At 44.7% G+C, this 24,019-nt stretch overlaps 1 long non-coding RNA gene across 1 annotated transcript in view; it reads right to left on the bottom strand.

Annotated features, from left to right (window-relative positions):
* Window positions 1-24,019, bottom strand: part of LOC103097543 (uncharacterized) — a 73,569-nt gene that overhangs the window by 8,107 nt on the left and 41,443 nt on the right. The window contains exon 2 of the long non-coding RNA XR_008912149.1: window positions 20,720-20,894. This is a non-coding gene — a long non-coding RNA (uncharacterized LOC103097543). The remainder of the gene's footprint in view (window positions 1-20,719; window positions 20,895-24,019) is intronic.

Genomic DNA, 24,019 nt, shown 5'->3' with positions numbered 1-24,019 from the left:
ACAGAGTGGGGGGCAGAGCCCAAGTCCCCTGATGCTCCAGGTCAGGAGTTTTTAAATTTTATTTTTTAGGGAATTTTTTTTTTACAATTAATTCATTTAGAATATTTTTCCATGATTCCATGATGCATGTTCTTTCCATCCCCTCTTCCCTCCCCCATCCAGGAGCTGACAAGCACTTCCACTGGGTTATACATGTATCATTGTTCAAAATCTATTTACATATTATTCAACAGAGTGATCCTTTAATGCCAATACCCCAATTATATCCTTTTAGGGAATTTATTAATGATCCTTAAATAATAATAAAATTTCTCATTGAACTTGCATTCATAACTGACTAAATTTTTATTTTAAAACCTGACACACAACTTCTCTTTTCCTTGAATGTTGAGTTTGGGTAGAGGAGAAATCCAGATCTGGGGGCCCTAGGGTGTTTGGGCCTGATCATTCCGGAACCCTCCCAGAGATCTGGGCTCTGAAGCTTCCTTGGACCCATCTCTAGACCTAACAGGTCTGACATTTCACGTTCTCTGACAGCCCCTATTCTAAGGACCCTCCCAGCCCAACCAGCGGCCATTTGAACTGAGCTCCTCCAACTCCTAAACAGAGTCCTTTCTGCCACACCCCATTGGTTTATCACACCAGCCTTCCTCTGGGGATATTCTGCTCATCTCTCTCTTCCCCCAGAGATGAAAAAAATTACAGCAGCTCCCATTTCTATGGATTGTTTATGGTTATACAAAATACTTTCCCCATAATAATCTGTAAGTGGGTCATATATCATTACTCCTATTTTATAGATAGGAAAACTGAGGCTCCCAGAAGGGAACTTGCAGGTTATTAAACCCAACTGTCATTTTACAGAGGAGGAAACAGATCCAGAGAGGGGAAAGGGCTTGCTTTCTGAGCATAGAAACTGGGTTTTTAATTTATCATTTATTTATTCGTTTTTAACATTCTTTTCTTTTTGAATTTTGAGTTCCAAAATCTTTCCCTCCCTGCACCTCTCTTTCCACCCCACTGAGAAGGCAAGCAATAGAATATCAATTATACACGTGAAATCATACCAAACATATTTGCATATTAGCCATATTGCAAAAGGAAAGTGAGAAAATTATACTTCAATTTGCACTCAGAGTTCCCCAGTTCTTTCTCTAGTGGTGGAAAATATTTTTTTCTCCATTAGTCCTTCAAAATTGTCTTGGATGGGGAGCAGCTGGGTGACTCAGTGGATTAAGAGCCAGGCCTAGAGAAGGGAGGTCCTAGGTTCAAATTTGGCCTCAGCCACTTCCTAGCTGTGTGACCCTGGGCAAGTCACTTGACCCCCATTGCCTAGCCCTTACCATTCTTCTGCCTTGGAGTCCATATACAGTATTGGCTCCAAGACGGAAGGTAAGGGTTTTTATTTAAAAAAAATTGTCGTGGATCACAATTCTGAAGGGCTTAAAAAGAAAAATGCCCTCCACCCCCCAGAGAAAGACTGATAGGGTCTGAATGCAGATCAATGCTTTTTTTTTTACTTTTTGTATTTTTCTTGTTTTTTTCTGTTTTCTTTCATAACATGGCTAATATGGAACTATGTTTTGCATGACTGCACATATATAATCTATATCAAACTGCCTTCTCAAAGAGAGGAGAGAGAAAGGAGGGAGGAAGATAATCTGGAACTCAAAATTTAAAAAAACTTATGTCAAAAACTTATGTCAAAAACATGTAATTAGGGGAAAAATGAAATTTAAAAATAAATAAATTAATTGTTGTGAATCATTGCAATGATCAGAGTAGTCAAGACCTTCAGAGTTCTTACCATGCACAAAGGTCTCCTGGTTCTTCTCACTTCACTTTGCTTCAGTTCATGTAGTTCTTGCCATGTTTTTCTGAAACCATCCCCTTGTCATTTCTTATAGCACAATATACTCTATCATAATCATATGCCACAACTTGTTCAATCATTCCCCAATTGAGGGACATCCCTTTAATTTCCAGTTCTCTGCCACCACAAAGTGAGCTGACAAATATTTTTGTACATATAGAGCCCCCCCTTTTCCTTTGATATCTTTAGGATAAAGATCTAGTAGTGGTCTTGCTGGGTCAAAGAGCATGCATAGTTTTATAGCCTTTGGCCATATTTCCAAATTATTCTCTAGAATGGTTAGAGCAGTTCACAACTCTACCAACAGTTTATTAGTACACCTATTTTCCTTCATCTCCTCCAATATTTTTTATTTTGGATAAGTGTGAGATGATACTTTAGAGTTGTTTTAATTTGCATTTCTCTAGTCAAGAGTGATGTAAAGCATTTTCCTCATATGACTAGAGTGAACTTTGATTTCCTTTTTTGAAAACTGATTTCTCATATCCTTTGGCTATTTATCAGTTGGGGAATGGTTCTTATTTTTATAAATTTGGCTCAGTTTCTCTTATATTTAAGGAATTAGGCCTTTATCAGAGAAACTTGCTGTAAGAAAAATGTTATACTACTTCATTGTCTATGATCACTTTTAGCAAAATGTAGTTTCCCTGATTATCTCTTTTAATTGTCTATTTTTGCTTTTACTTTGTCTTGGCTAAAGATTGCTACTCCTGCCTTTTTTTTACTTCAGATGAAGCATAATTAGATTCTACTTGAGTCCCTTTAAAAAAAAACAACTCTTTGTGTATCTTTATGTTTCAAGTGTGTCTCTTGGTACACAACATGTTGTAGGATTCTGATTTCTAATCTATTCAATTATCTGTTTCTGCTTTTGGGTGAACTCATCCCGTTCACGTTCAGTTATAATTACTAACTCTGCATTTCTCTCTATCCTTTTTTCTTCTCTTGTTCTCTCTTTTTATCTTGTCCCTCCTCTGTCTATATAGCCTCTTCTAACTGCCCTAATAATGTTAAGGTTCTTAGGAGTTACATGTACCTTTTCACATATAGGAATGTAAAGAGTTTAATTTTATTGAGTTTCTTATGATTACTCTTTAATGTTTACCTTTTTATGTTTTTCTCAAGTTGTGTTTCAATATCAAATTTTCTCTTCAGTTCAGGTCTTTTCATTAGGAATGCTTAAAAGTTTTCTATTTTATTAAATATACCTTTTTTTTTGTCCCTGAAGGATTATACGCCATTTTGTTTGGTAGATTATTCTTAATTTTAATCCTAGTTCCTTTGCCCTCTAGAATATCATATTCCAAGCCCTTTGCTCATTTAACATGGGGACTGCTAAATCTTGTGTGACCCTGACTGTGGCTCCATAATATTTTCTTTCTGACAGCTTGGATTGTTTCCTTGACCTGAGAGTTCTGGAATTTGGCTATAATATTCCTGGGCGTTTTTATTTGGGAATTTCTTTCAGAAAGTGATTGGTAGATTCTTTCAGTTTATATTTTACCCTCAGGATCTTCTAAGATATTGGGGCCATTTTCCTTTATAATTTCTTGAAATATGACATCTAAGCACATATTTTTTGGATCATGGCTTTTAGATAGTCCAACAATTCTTAAATTTTCTCTTGTAGATCTGTTTTCCAGGTCAGTTGTTTTTCCAGTGAGAGATTGCACATTTTCTTCCATTTTATTTTCTTTCTTTTAAAACTTGGTTTTATTGTTTCTGGATGTATCATGGAATTATTAGCTCTCACTTGCCCAATTCTATTTTTTAGGAAATTATTTTCTTCAATAAGTATTTGTACAGGTGAACACAGCATAGTATATATGTCAGATCTTTGGAAAATGTGAAGATTGGATTTAGCTACCTCCTCTTCCTTTATTGTGAAAATTTAATTGTAATCCCCTGATTGTAACAATGAAGGTACTTAGTTTTTCCTTTATTGGGAAGATTGAATTGTAATCCACAATCTATTTTTAGGTTTTAATCTCCAAAAGGTGGTAACTCAGTATTTGAAGTAGATCGACCCATTTTAATCTACAAAGGTGTTAACTCAGTATTTTAAGTAGATCTACTCATTTAAACTAACCAAAACAGGTGTTAACTAACCAAAAAAGGTATAACTAACCACAAAAAGTATGAACATCCATTTCATGCATTGTTTGGGAGGTCTGTGACCCATGTGTGAATGAATGGGCATTCCTGGAGAGGAACGTCTGCGGTGATTGGTAGACATGAAATTTAGGGGAGATGACACAAGAGGAAAAGATCTTTAAATAGAAGTCCACAAGAGAGATAAAGGTAGATCTCTGACTTGGACTTGGACTGGAGAGGAGTCACTCAGGCTTGGAGTGAAGAATCAGTCACTCGGAGCTGGAGGGAAGACAGACACTTGAGGAGAGACTGGAAGCTGGACCCTCGGACTTGGCTGTGGAACTGGACCCCTGGAGGAGCTTATGCAGGAGACCTCAGACTGTTTTCCTTTTAGACGGTCACCATTGATGAGTGAAAGGCTGACTTAGTGACTCCACCTTTCTGGAGATGTGAATCTCCAAGAAAGGCCCATCATTTTGTGACTCTTTTCCCTGATTAGGACCTTAGAATTTCTACCTGGATCAGAGGAAGCCAGAGTTTCTCTCTTTATCTCATTCCTTAATATCTTCTCTCTATTGTAAATAAACTACCGTAAATTCCATTTACTCTAATAATTCATTTTGGGATTTAGAAATTAAATCCCTGGTGACCACCTATTAAATGTTCAGAGTCCAACCACACAATAAAAATTTAACAGAAAGGAAAGATTTTAAGATCAAGCAAGTGTTAGAAAAAATCACAAATGTAAAATAAATAATTTTGATTACATTAAATTAAAAAGGTTTTATACAGACAAAACCAATGCCACCAAAGTCAGAAGGGAAGCAACAAATTGGGAAACAATCTTCATAACAAAAACCTCTGACAAAGGTCTAATTACTCAAATTTATAAAGATCTAAATCAATTGTACAAAAAATCAAGCCATTCTACAATTGATAAATGGGCAAGGGATATGAATATGCAATTTTCAGTTAAAGAAATCAAAACTATTAATAAGCACATGTAAAAGTGTTCTAAATCTCTTATAATCAGAGAGATGCAAATCAAAACAACTCTGAGGTATCACCTCACACCTAGCAGATTGACTAACATGACAGCAAAGGAAATAATGAATGCTGGAGGGGATGTGGCAAAGTTGGGACATCAATACACTGCTGGTGGAGTTGTGAATTGATCCAACCATTCTGGATGGCAATTTGAAACTATGCCCAAAGGGCACTAAAAGACTATCTGCCCTTTGATCCAGCCATAGCACTGCTGGGTTTGTACCGCAAAGAGATAATGAGGAAAAAGACTTGTACAAGAATATTCATAGCTGTGCTCTTTGTGGTGGCAAAAAAATTGGAGAATGAGGGGATGCCCTTCAATTGGGGAATGGCTGAACAAATTGTGGTATATGTTGATGATGAAATACTATTGTGCTCAAAGAAATAATGAACTGGAGGAATTCCATGTGAATTGGAATGACCTCTAGGAATTGATACAGAGTGAAAGGAGCAGAACCAGGAGAACATTGTACACAGAGACTGAGACACTGTGGTACAAGAGAACGTAATGGACTTCTCCATTAGTGGCAATGCAGTGATCCTGAACAACTCTGAGGGATTTATGAGAAAGAACACTACCCACATTCAGAGGAAAAACTGTGGGAATAGAAACACCAAAGATAAACAACTGCTTGATTACATGGGTTGAGGGGGATATGATTGGGGATATAGACTCTAAATGATCATCCTAGTGCAAACATCAACAACATGGAAATAGATTCTGATCAAGGACACATGTAATACCCAGTGGAATTGCAAGTCGGCTATGGGAAGGGTGGGTGGATGGGAGGGAGGGAAAGAATATCATTCTTGTAACCAAAGAATAATGTTCTAAATTGACAAAATAAAATTTAAATTAAAAAAATCTTTAAAAAAAAAGCATTTGTACATCTTTTTCCATTTAGCCAATTCTCCTTTTTTTTAAAAGTTCTTTTCTTCAGTGAATTTTTAGGCCTCCTTTATCATTAAATTAATTCTATTTTTAAGTAATTATTTTCTTCAGTATTTTTGTGCCTCTTTTATCAAGCTGTTAATTCTCTTTTCATAATTTTCTTATATTGCTCTCATTTCTTTCCCAAATTTTTCCTTTACCACTCTTCTCTCCTTCTTTAGCTCTTCTAAGAATTCTTATTGGTCCTGGATCTAATTAACATTTTCATTGAGAATTTGCTTGTAGCTATTTTCATACTGTTGCCTTCTTCTAAGTTTATGTCTTGGTCTGCCCTGCCACCATAGTGTTTTTTATGGTTAAGTTCTTTTTGTTTGTTTGCTCATTTTCCTAGCCTATTTCTTACCTGTGAACTTTATTTTAAAGTTGGTCTCTGCTTACCTGGGAGTGGGAGGCATTGTGCCAAGTTTCAGGCTTTTTCATGCTGCTATTGTTGAGCTAGATTTGGGGATCTGCATGTTTTTGGTGCTTCCAAGATGGTGTTACCTTGGGAAAGATGTGGTCATTGGGAGAGTTCAACTGGGTTGCTACCTGTACTTTGTCATCTTGGCTCTGCCTATTGAGTGACTGGGTTTGGTTTTTGTTTATTTATTTGTTTTTGTCTTTCATGGCAGCTCCAATGTTTAGCACAGCCCCTGGCACATGATAAGTTCAATAAATGATTGTGGATTTGACTTGATTTGCCAAAGATCATCCAGCTAGTAAGAGTCTTAGATGGATTTGAACTCAGTTCTTCCTGACCCCAAGTACCACCTAATTATTTCTTTAGGTAAAATGCCTGGCTTGGAGTCACATAGGTAGTGTGGAGTGAGCTGGACCAGCTTTCAAATTTAAGCCCTCTGATGCCAAATACAGGCTGTTTTCACAACAGGACCCTACTTTTCAACCCCACTCAAATCACCACTCAGCCATAGGTCCTCTAGGCTCACTTCTCTTTTGGCTGATAGAATGTTAATGAGTGTAGTGGATGCTCTAGGAGGTCATTTTAGCATATTATTAAATAGGAACCTTCAGTATTTTAACCTATAGGAAAGACAGATGGTGGACATCTCAGACATAGGAGTAGATGCATGGGAACTTACACTACTTCTCACATCATGACCAGAAAAAGGCTGATGCCATAACTGAGGTATGAATAAGGGCTGGTGACTTGGGCTATCATGGTGACATCAGACATGGGAATAGAAAAGGGAGGGTTATTTTGTAGAAAAAGCGAAGGGGACTTGGCGACCGCCTGGTTACAAGAGATGAAGGATTGAGATGAGTCAAAGATGACTCCAAGGTTTGGGGCCTGGGTGACTCAGAGAACAGTGGTGCCATTGATGGGAACAGGAAGGCTGGGAGGGAGAGCTTCTTGAGGCTGAGAATGATTTCAGTTTTGACCATGTAGTCCTAGAATCTTATAACTGATAGGAAGCTTAGTGATCAAAAGGAAGCAACATGGGGTGGTGGGAAAGAGTCCTGAAATCAGGTCTGGGTTCAAATTCTGCCACTATTGTTTACTATCTGTGTGACCTTGTCATTTAAATTCTTTGAATCTAAAACAATAAGCATTTATCAAGTACCTGCTATGTGTCAGACACTGTGCTAAGTCTCATTTTACTCATCTGTAGGATGGAGATGGGGAAGAAGTAAATTAGTTGACCTCCAAGGTCCCTTCCATCTCCAGATCTGATGTTCCTATGAATCCATACCCATCTCATATAATCTCAGACTATAAAGCAACAGGCAGTCAGAGGCACAGCTAAGAGTAGAATCCTGGCCTGACTGTCACTGCTTTGGATCCAGGTTAAGTTAGATGTCCAGGTAAGATCTGTCTAGTGGCCTCTCCCCTCAGTGATCCCAAGGCTCTTCCTGGGGACTTCTAGCCATTGTATCAGTCCTTATATACACACAAATACACACACACGAATATGCACATGCAATCTAGGTCCCCGTATAATTATTATTATTTTAAATTACAAAGTTTAAATTCTTTTTGAGAGTAATTTTAGGTTAAGAAACATGCTACCTCTCCAAATCCAGAAAGTGAACTGTTTGGAGAAGGCACCATGAAGATGCTTCCACAGATTACAAGCTGCACCAGAAGATCCAGAGTGAACTTTGGGATGTGGTGATTTGAACTGTGTGGGGTTGAATGCATTTGTTTTGTATGTATACTCTTATGCTGAAGGGGACTGCCCCCTAACTGGATTTTTGTCAATGTGCCTAGCAATCATTGGTTTTGTTCTCTTTTCCTCCTACCCTCAAATTATTGTAATTTCATAGCTGGTATGTTTATAAGACCCATGGAAGAGACTAGTCTCCTCGGCTCTCAGGGGGGAATGTATAAATGGAGATTTTGAACCCTAGACTTCAATCCCCAGAAGTCCTTGATATTTCCCAGAATTCCCTATAATCTCTCTTGAGTCTCCACATTGGCAAGATCCCGTTATTGGTATTTCACTGGCAGTAAAGCCTCCCATGCTCTCTTCCTTTGCAATGATGTAACAAGTATAGTGGTAAGCTAAATGTGGGGATTTTCAATGGGCTAATCAGCCATGGGCACATGGTTTTTATTTTGTATTTTCTTTATTCCTTGAATTCTAATGATCCTTAATAAACCTCATAAAATATAATATTATTATTATTAGATATATAATTTAATTTTTATATCCCCAAATATGGTTCTCCTCTTAGCCCTTTCCTCACCCCTTCGCAGTAACCCTACACCCTAGACTTTTTCTGACCTCCAAAAAAGCTTTCCTGTCCTCTGCCTGATTCCTCCCACTCCCTGCTACTTGACCCCCTCCCCAGATCAACAAAGGCACTGATGTCCTCAATAGGGTCCAGAATGGGGGTGACGTCCACCCAGGGGAGAATCACAATTCTTGCTACCCTGATCTGACCACAACTGTCATCTTGGACTCAAGTTCTAGGCATCATGTTTTAGGAGGGGCCTTGACAAACCAGAGTGTCCAGTGGAGGATGACAAGGATAATGAGCAGAGTGGGAACCTTGCCGCACAAGAGTATTGGGAGTTTAGGGAACTAAAGCTGTTCCATAAAGAAGAGATGTCTGTCTCTGAGGGGCCATGACAGCTGTCTTCCAAGCACTGGGAGGGCTGACGTGTGCAAGGAAGATCAGGCTTTTTCTGTACTATGCCAGGCTGGTGACGCAAAGACAAAAGTGAAGCCAAGCCTTCCCTCTGAGAGCTTCCATTCTAGGGAGAAGTGGAGGAGATGCTAGGGTTAGATTTGCTTAAGGAGGGCCAGAAGAGTAGGGTCACAGAATGTCAGTTCAAGGAGGGTCCCAACATTCCATATTCTAAGGCCCCCGCCCTCTCTAACATTCCAAGCTTCTCTGTGCCCCTCCACCCATCATCATCTTCTCCCATCATGAATCTTCTCCATCCTACTCCTTCCAGCTTCAACCTGATGATTTAACAAAGACCTAACCCAAAGTCCCTCAGGGCTCCTCCTTGGCTGCCTTGCTTCTGTGCATCTCTTCCACCTCTGAGCCATTTAGTGTGAACCCTTACTGGCCACACCATTCACTGGGCCTTAGTACACTCTGCCCATTACATTGATCCATCCAAACTTGTCTCTTCATTCCCTCCCTCTGCCCCAGACTGGAAGCACCTTGAGGTTCAGGGCTGCCCTTCCCTCCTCCTGGATTCCCCAGAGGTCAGGTAAAGGGAAGACAGACAGCCTCTTGGAGAGGCTGGGGGTCCCACTGCCTTTCTGGGAAGTATCCTACTCACCCTTTGATCCCCCCTTGCTGCTTAACACAGGATGCTCCCCCTCTCCCGTCGTCCTGCCTCCACCCCCTGCTCCTTCAGCACCCCTGGGGCCAAACTGTCATATCCCCTTCTTATCCCTGGAATGGCCTCACCCACAAGACAGCTGTCTGGGCTGATGGTGAGAGGGGAGGAGATTGTGGCTGTTTTCTCCCAAGCCCACGCAGAGGGTTAGGATGAAGGATTAGGATGAACAGTAGGACTATGGGATAGTAACCAGAATCCTCTCTCCAAACTCCCCTCCCTTTCTCTTCCTCTCTCTTTTCTTCTCTCTCTACCTCCCTCTCTCCTTTCTTCTCTATCTTCCTCCCTCCCTCCCTCTCTCTTCCTCTTTCTCTTTTTTCTTTCTCTCTCTCTCCCTCCCTCTCTTCCTCTCTTTTCTTCCCTCTCTATCTCCCTCTCTCTTCCTCTTTCTTTTTTCTCTTTCTCTCTCTCCCTCCCCCCCTCTCTTTCCTCTCCTAATATCATGTGTGTAAATATACAGAGAGAATTCTGAAATCAGCCATGAGCCTCCCTGCACTGCCTTTACCTTTTCCAGAATCTCAAAGCTGTAGCCCAACAGTGGGCTCACTATACCCAAAAGGAGCTCCATGGCGACATACCTCACAAGGGGTCCTCTAGCTTGTGCTTCAAAGCCTCTAAGGAAAGGGAATCCCCTGCATGCAAAACAGATGTGTTCATTCCTCCTTCTTCACATAATCCACCCCCCAAAGATCTTCATTTCTCCTTTGTTGTTGTTGGGTTGTTTCAGTCCTGTCCAAATCTTTGTGACTCCATTTGCAGTTGTCCTGGCAGAGATACTGGAGTGCTTGGCGATTTCCTTTCCCTACTCATTTTAGGCAAACAGGGTTAAGTGACTTGCCCAGGGTCACACTGCTAGGGAAGGTCTTAGGTTGGATTTGAACTCAGATTTTCCTGACTCCAGCCAGCACTCTATCCACTGTGTCCCCTAGCTGCCCCATTTCTTCTCCTTACTTCTGTAATTCTGTTCCATTGTTCATGGCCCCGTTCTGGGTGAAGCCTTCTCTGACTTCTCCAGCCCATAGCCATTTCTCTCCCTTCTCTAGATTCCTGTAGCCTTTACTGTGCATCTGGACCACTCCTGACCCTAAGAAAAGTGCCTCCCACCCCGAGGACCTTAGTTATCTTTCACTCATCTCTCCCATATCCTCTAATTAGATTATCACCCCATTTGGGTGGGAGCTGTGACATGCTGGCTCTCCTAAGGTGCCTAGTGCAGGGTCCTACCCACATGGGTGATCATTGTTGACCAATGCCAAGGATTCTGACTTCTCTGTCTGGAATTCAGGGTCCTCCACAAGCTAGCCCCACATTCCCCCCATAGACACACACTCACCTTTATCTCCTATTATTGTCTTGTATCATATTACCGTCTTCCTGGGGCAACATGAGAGGGCTATAACATTCCCACAATCTCAAATAACATTTTTGTATAGCAAAGTCCATTTTGTAAATCCTTATGAAAAACCTTGTGATACCTGACTTGCCCAGGGTCACCCAGCTAGCTGGATTTGAACTCAGGCCTTCCTGTCTCTAGGTCTAGAGCCCTATCCACTGTGCCTTCTAGGTATGTGACAGTGGGCAAGACAGTTCTTCCTCATCTGTAAAACAAAGTGGGGAAAGGGTGTTAAACTGCACAATTTCCACGATGCCTCCTAGCACTAAATCTATAATCTCATGACTGCTCTTGCTTGAGCCCCCAGCAGTGTCCTCACATGAAGGACTGACGGGCACATACTTATGGCCCCCTCCATTCACACACTCCTCATATGACCCATCTAACCCTCAGTGGCAGCACCATCTGGTCCCATGACTGCCCCAGCTAACTTGGGGCTCCCTCTCCCATCACAGCAAAGGCTGTTCTCTCCTTACCAAAGACGCCGACTTTGAGAAGGGGACAGTGAGGGGGCTAGTAGGATTGACTGGCCAAGCAAGGACAGAGCTAGAATGAGGAGAGAAGATGAAAGGGGGCATCAGAAACCCACTGAGCTTTGGGGAGGTTGGAGGTAGGGGCTGGGGGCCAGCCAGCATGGAGGGGGTCTAGGGAGGGAAGGGGCTGGGCTGCCCCGGTGCTGTACAGCTGCAGGCCTGCTCCCCAGTGGGCCGCCCTGTTGGAGAATGCCCTCTTTGTTCCCAGGCTTTAAAGGGTAAGAGAAACACTTATGCATGGCAAATTAGCCCCCAAATGGATTTCTCTAAAACACCCAATTGTCTCACCAGGCCTGCAGCTGCAGGGAAGTCCAGGGAGAAAAGGGGAGGGGGTAGCTTTGGGGTGATCAGGGGCTGGGGGCTGGAATAGGGCCATTTCATCTTCCCACCTCCCTCCAGAGAAGCAGACAATTATAGAATGTCAGAGCTGGAAGGGGGCTCAGAGGCCACCCAGTCCAGCCCTCTTCCTTTACAGAGGAGGATAGGGAGGCACAGTTAGGGGAAGGACTCACCCAAGGTCAAACACATGAGTTAAATGGTGGCCCTGGGGCTGGAGCTTTGAAGTTTTTGTCCCAGGCCTCTTCAATCCTAGCACAGAGCTTCATTCCAATTAGGAAGGGAAAGGGCTCACAGACCCCCAAACTAAGGGCTGTCCCAGTGCAGAAATGTGCTATCCTAAGTCCTTCTCAGGGCTGGGCATTCTCTGTTCTAAGGTCCCTTCTAGTCCTAATATTCTGTGTTCTAAGCTTCCTTCCAATTCTTGACATGCTATGATCTCAGTGCTAAGGCTCTCCCAGCTCTGATATTCTCTGCTCTAAAAGCTCCATCCAGCTCCAACATTCCCTGTTCTAGATGCCTCCTAGTCCAACATGCCCTGTCCCAAGTCTCCTCCCAGCTCTGCCATTCCACCATTCTGTCTGCATTTTCTCATGGAGAGGTGCCTCCAAGACGCAGGGCAATCCCTTTCCACTTTGCTATGGGCTCCCAGGGAGGCTCAGTTAGTGTGAATGTGGGGGAGCCGCTGGCCCTCTGGGCACCACTCTGCCCTAAAGCTGTCCCCACCCACTGGGGCCAAAGCCAAATGTTAGTGAGTGGAGGCTCCAGGGTGTACAATTAGCTCTTGTCTAGGAGTCAGAGGGCATGGGTTCTAGTCCCAGCCCCGAATGATACTGTGTGACCTTGGACAAGTCTCCTCATCTGAACTTACACCAGGATCTGAAAGATGGGCCACTACCACAAGAAGTCAGTTCCTGCCTTGGGTGCAGATTGCAAATTCACCTTGCCTTGGTCAGTGCTGTGAGTTGTTGTGGTGACCCCCAATGGCCTAACCTCTTGTTAATGGCCCTCTTCACAGGAGTCCAGTTCCTTTACTGAGCTTGGCCTGGAAGCCTTACCAGCAGCTTGGCAATACCTGGGAAAGCTGTTGGTACAGCTCTTGAGAAGACAAGGTCATCTCTGGTCCATTGGATGAGTGAAGAGGAATTTCTCATTTGCAAAATGGAATTCAGAGTCCCCTGCCTACTGGTGTCTAGTGCTTCCTAGATCAGGGACCCAGGGCACAATGTTCTACTTCTCTAAGTCTCAGTTCCCTCCTCTGTACTCTGGGGATAATAAGCAATCCACCAATAAGCATTTATTAAGAATCCTTGCCCTTCTGTTGCTACTAAAACAAAAAGTAAGGGAGGGAGGAAAGTAAGAGAGAGAAAGAGAGAAAGAAAGGAAGGAAGAAAAGAGAGAGAGAGAAAGAAAGAAAGAAAGAAAGAAAGAAAGAGAGAGAGAGAGAAAGAGAGAAAGAAAGAAAGAAAGAAAGAAAGAGGAGAAAGAGAGGTAGAGAGAAAGAAAGAGAGAAAGAGAGAGGGAGAAAGAAAGAGAGAGAAAGAGAGAAAGAAAAAGAAAGAAAGAAAGAAAGAAAGAGAAAGAAAGAAAGAAAGAAAGAAAGAAAGAAAGAAAGAAAGAAAGAAAGAAAGAAAGAAAGAAAGAAAGAGAAAGAAAGAAAGAAAGAAAGAAAGAAAGAAAGAAAGAAAGAAAGAAAGAAAGAAAGAAAGAAAGAAAGAAAGAAAGAAAGAAAGAAAAGAAAGAAAGAAAGGAAGGAAGGAAGAAAGGAAGGGAGGAAGGGAGGAAGGAAGGGAGGGAGGGAGGGAGGGGAGGAAGGGAGGAAGGAAGGGAGGGAGGGAGGGAGGGAGGAAGGAGGAAGGAAGGGAGGGAGGGAGGGGGAGGGAGGGAGGGAGGAAGGAAAGAAAGAAAGAAAGAAAGAAAGAAAGAAAGAAAGAAAGAAAGAAAGAAAGAAAGAAAGAAAGAAAGAAAGAAAGAAAGAAAGAAAGAAAGAAAGAAAGAAAGAAAGAGAAAGAAAGAAAGAAAGAAAGAAAGAAAGAAAGAAAGAAAGAAAGGAAGGAAGGAAGGAAGGAAGGAAGGAAGGAAGGAAGGAAGGAAGGAAGGAAGGAAGGAAGGAAGGAAGGAAGGAAGGAAGGGAAGGAAGGAAGGAAGGAAGGAAGGAAGGAAAGAAAAGAAAAGAAAGAAAAACTGTATGAAGAGTCAGAGGACTCGGGTTTGAAACTCAGCTTCATTAGTTGATTTAATTACCCTTGTGATCCTTCCCATCTCTAGACCTCAGCTTCTCCCTGACAAATAAAATAGAGATTGGACTGGGTCAAGGATTCTAATTCAGTCAGTCTAATGAAGGTTATGTACTCCTCAGAATCACATTTTTAAATGAATAAAATAAAAGCCATTGAATTCTTACCAAGCACCTATGATGTGCCCAGCCCTCTGTTAGGTATTTCAGAGGAGGCAGAGATGAATAATGCATATAGGATTGCAAAGAAAGGAAAAAGTTAGTGAAAATAAAGAAGCATTTTTTCCTATTCAAATTCAAGGATCCCCCAACTCTGTCAATGGACCCTTGAGAATCTCTGGAGCCCAGATGAATAACTTGGGCTAGATGACCTCTGAGGTCCCTCCCAGCTTTAACATTCTTTGATTCTCTGATGCCATGTCTGGTGGGGTGGGGCCATAATGCAAGGGTCAGAGAAGGGATTCCAAAGGATGATGCAGAGAGATGGTAATGCCCACATCCCACCAGTCACTCCTTCCCCCAGCAACTTTTGGTGGCTCCCTATTGCTTTTAAGATAAAATGCCCATTTCTCTCCCTGACATTTAAGGTGCTCTTCAGTATGGCTCTCACCTCCCTTTTCCAGCCATTTCTTTTTTTTTTTAAACCCTTTCTGTGTATTTTTAACTGTATTTTTAACCAATACTGTGTATTGGTTCCAAAAGTGGTAAGGGCTGGGCAATGGGGGTGATTTGCCCAGAGTCACACGGATAAGAAGTGTCTAAGGTCAAATTTGAACCCAGAACCTCCTATCTCTGGGCCTGGCAACCAATTCACTGAGCCACTTAGCAGCCTCTTCTTTTTCTCACTCCTCTCTTTCACTCACTCCGTATTCTAGCCAAACTTGTCTACTAGCTGTGCTCCCAACTCGACATCTCAGCTCCTATATGCTCCCAATAGCCCAGGCAGTCCCCCCTGTTAAAATCCTTCCCTTCTTTCAAGGCCAGGTCCAAGAGCCACCTCCTCTATGAAGCTCTCTTGAAATTTCTCTCACATACTTTCTCTGTAACAATCCATCCCCTATTGAGCCAAGAGAATGGGTTCCCCTGCTGCCCACCGAAAAGCCCAAGTATAGCCATGTCAGCACCCACCTACTCCATATAACTGCACCAGCTCCCTATTGCAGTCCTGTTTAGCATTCAGAACCCTTTATAAACCGGCCCCCACCTGCCTTTCCCATCTTCCTACACCTGCTTCCCTACCGTGAACTCTTCAGTCCAGTGATGCTGGCCTCCTGGCTGTTCTGTTCTTGGCTCCAGGCATTCTCTGACTGTCCCCCATGCCTAGAATGCTCTCCCTACCCAACTCCACCTACTGCTAAAATCCCACCTTCTACAGGAAGCCTTCCCTCCTGCCAGTGCCTTCCCTCTCTTCATTATCTCCTGTTTATCCCTTTAGATTATGAGCTCCTTGAAAACAGAGCCTTGTCTTCTCTCCTCTTTATCCCATGCTTATTGCATTATCTGAATTGCACATATTTGTTTGCTTTTTGTCTTCTCCTTCAGAGTGTGAGCTCCTTGAGGGCAGAGGCTGTCTTTTGTCTCTCTTTGTATCCCTAGAGCTTAGCACAGTGCCTGGCACATAGTCAGTGCTTAATGCTTATTGACTGATTAGGCGCCAAGTGGTGACTTGTATGTATTTTGTTTCAGACTTGAGTTAGGAAGATCTGTCCCAGGGACTTCCGGGTCTTGCCATCTGTTCTATTGCTTACTGGAGCTTCTGGCCCTTTCCATCAGCCCTGCAATGGCGCTCTCTTATATGTGTTAAGTCTCCCAATTAGAATGTGAGCTTCCTGAGACCAGGGATTGTTTTGCTTCTTTCTGCTTGTGTCCCTAACCCTTAGAAAGTGCCTGGCACAGAGTAAGTACTTAATAAATACTCATTCATTCATTCATTCATCCAGCAGAGAGAAAAAACATTCTCTTATAAGGTCAACTGAAAATCCTGCCACAGAAGAGACGGATGCGAGGGATCAGCCAGGTTGTCATTCACCTTGAGCTTGGGGCCTTTTTCATCCTGGATCCAGGACTATTCCTTTGCTCTTCACAGTAGAAGGTTTCACTACCCCAGTCTCCACCTTTCCCAAAACGTTGCGGTCCCTCCCTTTAGACCGATCTTTTCCGGTTCCCAAGTATATGCAGGACTCTAACATGTGAAGAATAACCACTGGGGTTAGATTAGGCTGGAAGAGACTGACCTGCCCCAAGCTGAGGAACAAACTTGGGAGTCTGTAGACCAGCTTGTGACTGAACAAGCCATGTCCTCTCTCTTGATCTCGGTTTCTCCATCTGTAAAATGGGAAGATTGGACTCGGTGGTCTCCATCTAATTTCCTTCTTAGCTTTGACATTCCACATGCTAAAGTTTCTCCCAATGCTGACATTCTAGGAGTCTTTGCAGCTTGATAGGTGACTTGGATGACAACAACCAGTACCCTGAGGTCCCTTCTCCCCCTCTCCGCCATCTCTCAACAGACCGTGAGAAGATTGTGTGATTTCTCCCCCAGGGACTCTTGGAGACTGTCCAGCTCCGAGCAGGAGGAGGTCACGGGCTCTCAGCTGATGAAGCATCCCCAGAGGTCAGACTCCATTTGGCACCCGAGATAGTCATGGGATAGACATGGCAGGTCCCCAAAGCAGAGGGACCAAAGGGGATCCCTTTCCAGGCACCCTACCTAGTTTCGGGGGGTTGAAGCTTTGAGAATTCCTGGACGGAGGAATTGCTTTGGGTTCAGTACAAACAGACTGATATAGCTCCTTCGCCTTCTACATGTATACCCAGACTCCAATCCATTCTTCACACACATGTTCATGCACTATTCACGTATAAATGTGCCTGTGTACAGTCTGTTCGCATCTCTATCTGCACCTACACTCATCCATTTCCCAATACACATTCCCCAATAAACACCCATCTGCCCATCAATGACCCCTTGACCCACCAATATCCTACATATTCTATACTTGAAAGCCTAGAACAGGGGGGCAGCTAGTAGCTCAGTCAGACTTAGAGATAGGAAGTCCTGGGTTCAAATCTGACTGTGGACCCTTCCCAGCTGAGTGACCCTGGGCAAGTCAATTGACCCCCATTGCTTAGCCCTTACCACTCTTCTGCCTTGGAGCCAATGCCCAGTATTGATTCCAAGATGCACGTTAAGGGTTAAAAAAAAAAGAAAGAAAAATCTAGAACAGAGCATGGCAGAACCAGGAGGGACTTCAGAATATGGAATGTCATAGTTGAGAGGAGACTTAGAAGAGAGAGAATCAGAAATGCCAGCCCCAGGTTAAGAATCTCTGGGCTAGTCCCTTCTTGCCTTTGGTCCCAAACAAATGTAGACTGCTCCACCAGTAAAGCTAAAGGGCAAAGCAAGAGTCTGTCAGTAAGCCCCTATGTGCCTGGCTAAGTGCTAGGATCCCGAGAGAGGTCAGAGACAGTTTCTGCCCTCAAGGAGCTCCCGTCTAAAGACAGGGCCCAGAGCCATCTCAACTGAGTCTCGGTCTACCCAATGATGCCTTTCTTAATGGGGTTTCCTGTTGAAGCTAGCATTGCTCAACTAAAATCAAACCAAAATTAATCAGTGACAGGAAATGAATATTAGAGCAACGCCACCCCCCAGCTTCCCCTGCCACCAGCAGCTGGCACAACTGGTGCAGAAGGACATGCCCATTCCACCCCCACCCTGGGCATTGAGCCACACAGGTGACAGCTCAGGAACCTTGGAAACCCTGGTGGGGGGCTCAGCAGTGTTTTCTTGTACTCTAGGAATCTTCCCTGATCCTCTCATCAATAAGTACCTGCTTCAGGCTTCAAAGCAATTTGTTCTGTTCTAACAGTATCCATTTGATGTTGTAGAAGATACTGTGCTAGGGCTCATCTCCATGAGTTCAAACCCAGCCTCAGATACTTACTAGATGTATAACTCTGAGTAATTTGCTTCACCCTGTTTGCCTCAGTTTCCTCATCTGTAAAATGAATTAGAGAAAGAAGTGACAAACCACTTCTAGTTCTTCTCCAAGAAAACCCCAAATGGGATCACAGAGAGTTGGACACGACTGAACAACAATGGTGTCCATTACTGATATCTCTTTGGAGCTCTAAAGCAGGCAGGACCCTTTCCATTTGGGATCCTATTTTATTTTTTTGTTTGTTTTTTTAAACCCTTATCTTCCGCCTTGGAGTCAATACTGTGTATTGACTCCAAGGCATAAGAGTGGTAAGGGCTAGGCAATGGGGGTCAAGTGACTTGCCCAGGGTCACACAGCTGGGAAGTGGCTGAGGCCAGATTTGAACCTAGAACCTCCCGTCTCTAGGCTTGGCTCTCAATCCACTGAGCTACCCAGCTGCCCCTATTTGATTTTTATACTCATCACATGAGGTAAGTATTGTAGGCATTGTTATTCCTTTTTTATAGAAAAAATGAAAGAAACTGAGGCTTAGTGGTGGAAATGGAAAAAGGTTGGATTGGGAGTCATAGAACTCTGACAGTCCCTATCCTAAGGCCCTTCTCAGCTCTGAGATTCTCTGTTTTAAGAACTCTCCTAGTTCTGATCTCTTTTCTTCTTTCCCCTCCTCTTTATTCCCTTCATCCTCTCCCTTCCTCTCCTCTTCTCTCCCCTCCCCTCCCCTCCCCTCCTCTCCTCTCCTCTCCTCTCCTCTCCTCTCCTCTCCTCCTCTCTCCTCTCCTCTCCTCCTCTCTCCTCTCCTCTCCTCTCCTCTCCTCCTCTCTCCTCTCCTCCTCTCTCCTCTCCTCTCCTCTCCTCCTCTCTCCTCTCCTCTCCTCTCCTCTCCTCCTCTCTCCTCTCCTCCTCTCTCCTCTCCTCCTCTCTCCTCTCCTCTCCTCTCCTCTCCTCCTCTCTCCTCTCCTCTCCTCTCCTCTCCTCTCCTCTCCTCTCCTCTCCTCTCCTCTCCTCTCCTCCTCTCTCCTCTCCTCTCCTCCTCTCTCCTCTCCTCTCCTCCTCTCTCCTCTCCTCCTCTCTCCTCTCCTCTCCTCTCCTCTCCTCTCCTCTCCTCTCCTCTCCTCTCCTCTCCTCTCCTCTCTCCTCTCCTCTTCTCTCCTCTCCTCTCCTCCTCTGTCCTCTCCTCTCCTCTCCTCTCCTCTCCTCTCCTCTCCTCTCCTCTCCTCTCCTCTCCTCTCCTCTCCTCTCCTCTCCTCCTCTGTCCTCTCCTCTCCTCTCCTCTCCTCTCCTCTCCTCTCCTCTCCTCCTCTGTCCTCTCCTCTCCTCTCCTCTCCTCTCCTTTCCTCTCCTCTCCTCTTCCCTCCTCTCTCCTCTCCTCTCCTCTCCTCTCCTCTCCTCTCTTCTCCTCTCCTCTCCTCTCCTCCTCTGTCCTCTCCTCTCCTCTCCTCTCCTCTCCTCTCCTCTCCTCTCCTCCTCTGTCCTCTCCTCTCCTCTCCTCTCCTCTCCTCTCCTCTTCCCTCCTCTCTCCTCTCCTCTCCTCTCCTCTCCTCTCCTCTCCTCTCCTCTCCTCTCCTCTCCTCTCCTCTCCTCTCCTCTCCTCTCCTCTCCTCTCCTCTCCTCTGTCCTCTCCTCTCTCTCCTCTCCTCTCCTCTCCTCTCTTCTCTTCCACTATAGAGGGCTTCCTCCATCTTCCATTAATTAGAATCCCTAATCCCCAAGCCTCTCCTCCTTAGGGCTTTCAAATGGGGCAGGATCTCACTTTGGAAACCCCCCCACCCACTCCCTTTCAGTAGACAGCAAACATACCTTCCAACCTAAATTTTCTGGCCTTCCTTTGTATATGCCCCAAGCTTGACATCTAATCTGCCTGCTGGAGTTTCAATTGGTGCCATGGGAAGGGGAGAAGCAGGAGGTGCTGCCACTGGCTCACTTGTATTGGTGAACTCAGTGGTTGGAACCCAAAGAATCCCCAACCATGGGGCCGCCTCATTCTAGGGGTGACATTGATTCTGTTTCACAAATGGCACTGCTAGCCAGACCTGGAGTCCAGAGGTCCTGGGTTCAATTGGGCCACTTCCCAGCTCTGTGATCCTGGGCAAGTCATTTAACCTCTGTTGCCAATCCCTTACAGCTCTTCTGCCTTGGAGCCCCAATACAGGGTATTGATTCTAAGATGGCAGGCAAAGGTTTTTCGGTGTTCTTTTTAATGGCACTTCTAACCAGGCTACACACCGATATATTTGGCCTTGATCCCCGAAATAGGCCACAGTATTGTAGTTTCTGTCATGTTGGCAAATCGGCTAGGTGTGAGGTGATACCTCAGAGTTGTTTTGCTTTGCATCTCTCTGATTATAAGAGATGTGGAGCACTTCTTCATGTGCTTATTAAAGTATTGTAGTTTCTAACCCTGCATACAAGCCACCCCCAAACCCCCCGGGCCACAGAATAGAGACAGTCACCATTACCAGCCTCAGTTTCCCCATCTGTAAAATGACAAGTTTAGACGTGATGCCCTCTCAGGTACCTCTTAGCTTTAGAAGCTTTGTGTCCTTGTGCCTGATCCTGGCTAAAAGCTTGTGGCAGACCATTCTTTGACTCGGTTTCATTCAATCAGCATTTCTCACTGATGGCTTTTCTGCTGATGGCCCTTTGCTTCCAATATAGATGCTTCTGCTTCTCTGAGAGCTCTCCCCTTAAGGCTAGAGAGAGGAGGGGAGAAGAGCCGTTAGAGAAAGCTAACAAAGATAAACTGAGTCCCAGGAGCTTCATGCCCCTGGCCCCCCACCCTTGCCTCCTGGGAGGGGCAGGCAGGACCTGCCTTCAAGGAGCTCCCTCAGATCTCCCATAACCTCATCAGTTCTAGTCAAGGATGCTTCCTCCCTGAGCTCCAGATCGAACCCCCCCCCTTTCCTCCATCACAGACTCAGTTCTGCTCCTGGCTACCTCTACTCAAATCTTGGGCTCAGCCAATAAAAAGACAAGAGCTCCGATGGCTCAGGACCACCCCATCCTCATACCGGATATGGCTCTCCCCCCCTTAAAAAAAATCCTACCTTCTGTTTTAGAATCAATACTAAGTCTCTGTTCCAAGGCAGAAGAGTTAGGCAATGGGGGCAAAATGACTTGCCCAGGGTCACACAGCTAGGAAGTATCTGGGGCTGGATTTGAACTGAGGACCTTCTGTCTCCAAGCCTGACTCCCAATCCATTGAACCACCCAATTGCCCCTGGATCTATCTCTTAAGGGCCAGGTATGTGTGAAGGGAAGGTTTATTAAGGGCTTGCTATGTCCGAAGGACTGTGCTAAGCCTGTTCCAGATATTCTATCTCAGTGGATCCAGGGTTCTGCAGACAAAGGATCAGGAAACCCTTCTCTGCCTACAAAGATCACTCACTAGTGGCCTCTCGGGAGCCTTCCTCACTGGAGCCTGGCAGAAACCAGACCGCTGACACGCCCTGCTCCAGAACCCACTTTCAGCTTGTCCCAGTCAGAAGGGACTGAGGGAGCCCCCTTATGAGCCCAGGGCTGGAGGAGGGAGGAGGCTATCCTTTCAGAAAGTGCCTCTGAGGTCAAGTCATTTTTAAACATTTATTCATTTGCTTTAAGCCCTTATCTTCTGTCCTAGTAACAAATCTAAGTCAGAAGGGCAAGGGCTGGGCAGTGGGGGTAACTTGTCCAAGGTCACACAGCTAGGAAGTATCTGAATCCAGATTTGAACCCAGGTCCTCCTGAGTGCAAGCCTAGAACTCTATCCACTGTGCCACCCAGCTGCTCCTGGAGCAAAGTCATTTTACAAGAATGAGGGAACAAGTCTAGAGATAGGAAGTTCTGGGTTCAAAACTGGCCTCAGACACTTCCTAGCCAGGTGGCCCTGGACATGTCACTTAACTCCCATTGCCTAGCTTTCAGTGCTCTTCTGCCTTGAAACTGATACTTAGTACCAATTCTTTTTCTTTTTTTTTTACCTGTTTCTCCAATTACACGTAGAAACAATTTTTGACAATTATTTTCTGACATTTTAGAATTCAGATTCTCTTCCTTTCTCCATCCCCCTGTCCCGAGGAGGTAGATAGTCTGATAAAGATTCTGCCAGTGCTTTCATGCCACTTGTTTCAATTCTAAGGCAGAAGGGAAAAGCTTAAAAACAAACAAATAAATAAATAAATGAGAGGGGTTGGGGAAGGCTTCCTGTAAAAAGTGGGGTTTTAGTTGGGACTTACAAGAGGTCAGCAGTCAGAGGGAACCAGGAGAGGGTCCCACTTCTGCTTCTGTGTGACCTTAGGCCAAATCCAGTGACTCCTCTGTTTCCTTCCCTTAAAAATGGAGATAAAAATACCTGTACAGCTCCCTCAGGGTGTTGTAAGGAAAGGGCCACGTAAGCCTTAAAATGTAGCAGAGGGCTGATCTTGGGAGACAGCTGGAAGGGACCCGCTTTAGAGACTGTGTAGCCCACCCACCTGCCTAATTATTTACAGATGAGGAAACTGAGGGCCACCTGCCTAAGGTCACATAGCCAAGAAGGACCAGGGGTGGGGACTGAATCCAAGTCCTAAATCCACTATTCTTTTCCCTGTATTTGCTTTATTTGTTTTGTTTATAAAACCCTCACCTTCTGTCTTAGAATCAATACTAAGTATTGATTCCAAGGCAGAAGAGCAGTCAGGGATGGACAATGGATAGAAAATGTCTGAGGCCACATTTGAACCCAGGACCTCTCATCTCCAGACCTAGTTCTCGCCTCACTGCCCCTGTCCTATTTGTTTTTGAAGACACCCTTAATTTTTCCAAGGCTTTCCGTGTCTAGCCCCCTCGTTGGAGTTGTGCACATAGTAGGGCAGCAGAGATTCTCCGCGCTTAAAAAGCTGAGGCTCAGACGGTTGAAGCTTCTTGCCTAAAGTCTCTCAGCAAGTTAGTGGCAGAGCTAGAAGGAGAGCCCAGGTTTTCAGAAAATAAGCCCAGCGTTCTCTCCATTAAGTAATATGATGCGTGCTTCCTTTGGAGGTAGCCCACAAAGCATCAGAGCCAGAAGGGATCCCAGAGAACATCTAATCCCAAACATTATATAATAGTGGAGGAAATGGAGCTAAAGAAAGGATGGGACTTGCCCAAGGTCTCAGGGGAAGCAGATGGCACAATCACCTCTTTGCTTCTCTGAATGCTGCCTGAGCCCAATCAGCAGCTCCTGAAGAGCCAAGAACTGATCGCATCCACCTCAATGTCCATTGGGTACCATTACTCATGACACAACCCACCCGGGCCTCTGTCCCATGATTCTATTTTGGGACCTCCTTGGGCCTGGGAAGTGCCTGATACTGTTGAAAGCACCACTGGCCCTGGATTCAGGGGACCCGAGTCCAAAATCGGCTCAGTACATTTGCTCTATGACTTTGTACAAATCACTTTTTCCCCATTTCATGGCTCGGTTTCCCCATTTGTAAAAGAGGGGATACTAAATCCTAAGCTATCTTTCTCATTGGTGGTTTGTGAAGAATATGCTTCATAATTCATCATTAGAGAATTCTGATTATATTTGGTATTATTTTTATTCAGTGCCAGCCTGGATGGGGGGACAGAGGAGGAGATGGAGAGACAGGGGCCCCGCGGATGTCCCCAGCCTCAGTGGGAGGATGGTGGGGGGACCTGGTGCCAGGCATCAGGAGGTGAGGCTGGGAAAGGAGCTGGCTCCCCTCCGCCCCTGTCCCTCGGGGCACCCTGGCCCGGCTCCGTTCAGGCCCGTCCTTCCCCAGCTGCGGACACATCCGCTCAGGGCCCAGACAACAATCCCCAGCGAGTCCCCTCCGCCATTCTCTTTCTTTTGATTCCA

This window comes from Monodelphis domestica, chromosome 5, assembly GCF_027887165.1.
Source record: "Monodelphis domestica isolate mMonDom1 chromosome 5, mMonDom1.pri, whole genome shotgun sequence".
Lineage (NCBI taxonomy): Eukaryota > Metazoa > Chordata > Mammalia > Didelphimorphia > Didelphidae > Monodelphis > Monodelphis domestica.
The sequence above is the reverse complement of the archived record's forward strand: the minus strand, read 5'-3'. Positions and strand labels throughout refer to the sequence as shown.